Genomic DNA, 6,000 nt, shown 5'->3' with positions numbered 1-6,000 from the left:
TTTATATTATCAAAAAAAAATATTTTAATGTGTCAAAATTAAACATTTTTCTATTCCTTACAAGCAATATTAATATAGTATTCATTATTGATAGAAAAATAAATGACTCTTCAGCTTATAATTATAAGAAAAAATGGGACAGATAGAAACCATAAGAAGAAAACAGAATTATTACACAAATTTCAGACGGGAAATACGGTGTCTCCGCTTTTTAATAAACATAACACATTTAAAATTGATAGATTGAAATGATTAGTATTTTACCACCATTAGTTTATTCACACTGTAATTAAACAGTCGCGCTCAGCCCTTTTTTTTAACATTTTTATTTCACAGCGACCTCAATTTATTTTATCCAGTAATACAGGCTGTTCCATAACTTTTTTTTAATACTTTATCAGCGTGACTTATATGATGAAATCTGCTAAGAAATAAAAAATTATATGCTTATAAAAGTGTTTAATTAATATTAATGGTAAATGATAGGGCGATTCTTTAAAAACGAAGGGGAGACAATGCATATGGGTTCTACTGATAACTTTTCTATATATATATACGTTTATTGCAAGTGAACCCAACGTTTATAATACACGCAGAGTGCAAGATTTTATCAGTTTTATTTCACATCGCTAAAACATTGTATTTATGCTTACCTTACTTATAACTGCGTACAAATTTGCTGATATTGTTTCACTTTTCACGCGATTTTATGCCGTAAGTAAATATATATATATATTAAAACCGATAAAAGGATTTACAATTTTAATTATAAATTATAAATTTATTTATTATAAATATTCATTTCATTCTTTTGATATTACAAAATAAGAAAATTCATATTATTTATGATTTTCTATCGTTTATTTTCTTTTACATTAAAATAAATTTCTTTATATTAAATAATCAAATGTTTCTTTATATAATTTATATTAATATCTTTTTCTTCTGCTATAATTTTTATTATTTTAAAAATAAAGCTATAATTAGGTTGAAGACTCCCAATCAAATTAAGCAAACAAAAAAAAAAGTATATTCCACGTGAAAAATATTTAGCTTTACTTTAAATCACTCTTAAAAGATCTATTAAAATTTATTCGCAAATTATTACAATCATTGATAATTAGAACAATCCCCAAGGTCGGTTTAATAAATATTCTTATTTTTTATCACTTGTTTCAAAATGTGTCCATTCACAAAAAATTTTGAAGGCTGTAAAATACAAAGAAAAAGAACATAATTAGACAACAAAAAAAATATACCTAGAAATTTAGAAATAGAATTACACCTTTTATAGTTTTATCTAGTATTCGTAATTTCAATACATGAAACTTGTGGAGAAATTTATCACTAACAAAATTTGAAATAATACTTAAGGAAAAATATGGCTTTTTTATCATTAATTATTACTGTTCAGGCAGGCAATATGGTTCTTTATATTTTTCATGTATACCTAACTGAAGGTTAGTATTTGGCTCCACTTTCTAGTGAAGATGATTTAATAACCACCTTTTCATGTGAATGACATATCATTAAATTGAATTAAAAATTATGTTCATAACCGAAAACCACTTAGACAGGTCACAGCAGTTAACCCTAATAATTTACAGTTGTTTTCTAGTTTGTGAAAGCAGAAGGCATCTGATATATGCTTTAATAGCTACAACATCATATTAAAAATAATGTAGAATAGTATTGCTATAGAAGTAGTTATTGCAGGATTATACTGTAAACTCTTCATATATGTTATTTCAGATTCAACACATTTCTCAAGTCACCTATCTGGTGATTGTCCACTATTCCTATTGGATAAACGCCACTGGAATACTTTACAACTCTCTATTTACTGATATGTTCTGCGGTATCGCCTTGTAGATTTAAACAAGTATAATGAAAGAATAAGAATAATAATCTAATAAAGAATATCAATATATGAACAAAGAATTCGCTTCAAACTGGGATAATTACTGTACTTAGAGTTAGTTTCCAATCCAAAGGCAACTACATTATAAAATTTTACGTGTCAACTGCTTCATCAGAAGATGAACATGTTAGACATAGTGTTTAATGAATTATACGATTAAACCTAGTTACGAAAAACAAAATAAACATTTAAAGTAAATAAGCTTTTTTACTGGAATGTAAAAGGTTAGAAGCATCATGTACGCCCAAACCTTCAGAGAATAAATTTATACTTATCCTCATTGAAATTTACTTATTCTTAATTATATTAATAATTATCCTCATAATATGATATTATTTAAATATTAGCTTACCGTTTTTGGAAGTAACCTAAATATAAATTATTTTCTCCCTTATTGCTAAGCAGTTTACTTTTTTACATAACGGACAGAAACCGATTGGGTATACTACTCGACGTGGACGTGTGGGAGGAGGTGTACGACTACGTCTTGTTCTGCAAATAATACACATGAATTAAGGTAAAAAGATTTGATCGTAACATTACATGATTTAAAAAATACATCTTGAGATAGATGAGATCTAAAATAACAGAAATATCTATAATTTTAATCAACTAATATTTTTAATTTAAATTATATTTTGTGTAACATTAATCTATTTGTTATCAATAAAGTCGTACGTGGGTGATTAAAAACGAGAAACTGTATAAAAAATTATAATTATATCTATAAACAATACTATGAAAAAATCTCCTTACTGTTTTTCTTATGAATACAACTAAAATAATAGTCAATCCACTGCTATACCCCTTGCCACTAAACTAGGTTCTGCTTGCTAGTTTATATATATATATATATATATATATATAGTATAGTTATAGTATAGTAAATATGTAGTATAGCTAGTTTATATATAGTATCTATATTTTATTTAAGAGTAAGGATATACATTCCAGGATTCTTAGTATTTTTTTAATTATATTTTCATAGCAATTTATATGCTTAACTTAGCGCTGATTCATGCTTGTTACTGGCCTGGTGTTCTCTTTTATTCATTGTAAAAATATATATTTCTATTCCATTTTTCACACGTACCAAATTGAGATTTAATATTAGACTACATATGCAATTAAATTTATCTTGCAAGTTAACAGTTAGAAAACTACTTTTTTATAAAATTCATTTGATATTTCTATTTTTTTATTTATCAAGCATATATCGTAATATCTTTCATTTGCTAATACCTTACTACACAATTTTTTCTAACCTTGGTCATTGTGCTGACATATCTGTCACATGATTCTTTTTCTGTTTGTCCAAATAGAGATCTTATAAAGTTTATGCAACCTCTGGCATGTGATCATCATACTGGAATTACAATGAAATAACAATTTGCTCATCAGCTGAAGGAATGTCAAAAGATATTCACGCGCGCGCGCACACACACACACACACACACACACACACACACACCTCAGCGAGATATTTTGACACTATGATTCTCATATTGCTAGTCTTTCATTGGAGTTTGTAACCAAACCACATTTTTTTACTCGCAGAATGAATTAAAAACAAATTAACAAACAGTGAAGTAATTAGTGTGACAGCTACTACTGTTTTTTACTATATTTGCTGATATAACGTTCTAACTCCAAACAAGTGGATGGGGCGATTTCATTTTTCACGAGTGTCCAAAGAAGCAAAACAGCAATCAGAATTTACATCTTGAAGGTGTTAACTACTATATGAACCCTATAAGGTAATTTTACAGATATTCACTAAATGCCTTTTGGAAAAGTTGTACCAGCTGCTTCACAGCCATTTGCCATTAAAAAATTATTACTAAGAAATTACGGAATCTTATTAAATAGTCGTAAAATTAAAATTACAATTACTTTTTTTTAGTTAAATATTTACATACCGCCACCACTGTGCTGCTACACAAACAGCAATGAGAGATGCCGCTAATATTATTTTGCCTTTCATTTTATTAGTCACTATATTTATACTATATATAATAGTTTAAATCGTCTGAATACGATTTTACTGTTGGTCACAGTATTAAGAAAATTAATAAGACAAAAATATTGTTGCCATGGATAACGGCAACTTTTATATTTAACCATAGTTACCCGCTTGCACTTTTTGTTCACAAATAATATATATATTTTTTTAATTACAAATTATTTTATGTACAATCAAATATTTAACTGCATGCTACAAGTAGGTATCATCGTACCTTTACTTTATATATGAAACTTTGTATTTTTATACGTGGAATATTACGTGGAAAAAGGTAGCTGACCCACTCGGCACAAAGAAGATGGATAAATTTGACGGAACATCCTGGGAAGAGTATGGGGAGAATCAATCCACCGGTCTACCTTACAATCACGTTAATTACATAAGGAAGGAGATACTGTTTTTTATTTTAAAAGATATGCTAATTTTACACAAAATTTAGTCTTCAAGAAAATATATAAATATCAATTATATTAAAGAATATACGAATAACATGAAATTGCAGACACAAATAAACACAACCGGTTAAAAATCGATAAATTTTAATTAGAGAAACATTCTATTAACATGCACTACCGAACACTAGGTTTAAGAAAAAAACTTCAGTCAAAAAATTTAAAAAATGAAAATGAAGAACATTTTTGAAATTAGGGCATACCAAAATTCAGGCAAGAATTATTTACAAATGGTTATGAATATTTAAAAAAACAGTTTGAATGTGGGCACGGTTGGATTGAGTAGTGAAATTGAATTTTCATTACTTTTTGAGGTATGAGGAGTTCGAAAATACCATTAATTAAAATGTTATTTCCTTACAAATACATATAGTCTCCTGGGAGAATTTTCCTAAACTTTATAGGTTGTTCTTAAAATAATGGGAAAAGTTTATATAAATATGGTCTGAATACGCTTTGTTAGCAAGTTACGGCTAGTGAAATATTTCATCCCTATTTCTGCTCCTTCTCTGAAATGAAGTCCAGTTGAAATTCTGAGAAGATAAACTAAGGACTTATTACTGGTTTCTTATGGGATTTGACCTGAAATATTAAAAAAAAACGGTCCCAGAACTGCATCACCATTATTTGTTTTACGAAACTGAATAGTAAATCTATAGTAGTGAATTTGAAGTTGGGGATGTGACATATTGATGAACATTGGTTGAGTCGTTCTTAATTACGCTGAATTGTTCCAAAAAATTTTTAAATTTTGTTGCTCAAAAATCACTAGATTTTGACAGAAAAGCTTCTTTCGATGTTGAGAAATGTTTTGAGGGCGATTAAATTTAATGTTGCACTGCTATATACGATTACTGGCCTTACTACAGTTTTACGTCTTAATTTCGTAATAATGGATAGATTCTTCTTACTGAAGATGTCTTTGGTGAGAAGTCCAAGCTTAACAAGTTATAGTATTCTACTTTCGATTGACATTATCTATTCATCTTCTGCTTATAATATCTCCTAGGTACTCAAAATGGCCGGTGACATTTATTTTCCGTATCTACTACCTATTTTTTTTGTGTGAATGATTTGATTTTCGTCTTGATAAAGGACACCTATAAGGTAACCTGTATTTGGGCTATTCCTGTTAACTTGTAATATTGATTATTCATATAATTTAGCTAAAAGCCCAGGTCGTCAGACCGGCTAAGTGTTTTATTTGACGTTTTGGTTTATGGATCTGGTCTTCGCATCCGTATCATTGATCTGCCAAAAGGTTTTCATTATTTTGTTTAAAAATCAATTAAATAGGATCACCTTGTCTCAACTCCTTTTTTGACTTTCAAAATTACACTTATTTTTCCCATACATTTAAATTTAGAGGTTGTTTATGTGAGAGTGTGTTTAAGGAAGTTCAACATTTTCTGATATGAAAATCACGCAGTTCTCAACGGACCACAGCTATTTTCGACAGTATTTATTCAATCGAAGAAGAGCGGATGATATCTCGTGCCCGTACTGCAATGAGCTTGACTATGCAGAGAACGTGGTGTTCCGCTGCTACAGATGGGAGGCTTTGACTCGCCTGGTTGGTATATTGGTGAACACGAATTCCCAAA

At 28.7% G+C, this 6,000-nt stretch overlaps 1 long non-coding RNA gene across 1 annotated transcript in view; it reads right to left on the bottom strand.

The window, feature by feature from the left end:
• Positions 1 to 1,095: 1,095 nt before the first annotated feature.
• Positions 1,096 to 6,000, bottom strand: part of LOC142332107 (uncharacterized) — a 237,895-nt gene continuing 232,990 nt past the window's right edge. The window contains exons 2-3 of the long non-coding RNA XR_012758153.1: positions 2,274 to 2,413; positions 1,096 to 1,209 (exon numbers count right to left, since the gene is read on the bottom strand). This is a non-coding gene — a long non-coding RNA (uncharacterized LOC142332107). The remainder of the gene's footprint in view (positions 1,210 to 2,273; positions 2,414 to 6,000) is intronic.

This window comes from Lycorma delicatula, chromosome 11 (genome assembly GCF_047948215.1).
Source record: "Lycorma delicatula isolate Av1 chromosome 11, ASM4794821v1, whole genome shotgun sequence".
In the NCBI taxonomy this organism is placed as follows: Eukaryota; Metazoa; Arthropoda; class Insecta; order Hemiptera; family Fulgoridae; genus Lycorma; species Lycorma delicatula.
Note: the sequence above shows the minus strand (reverse complement) of the source record. Positions and strands in the feature narration are given on the sequence as shown.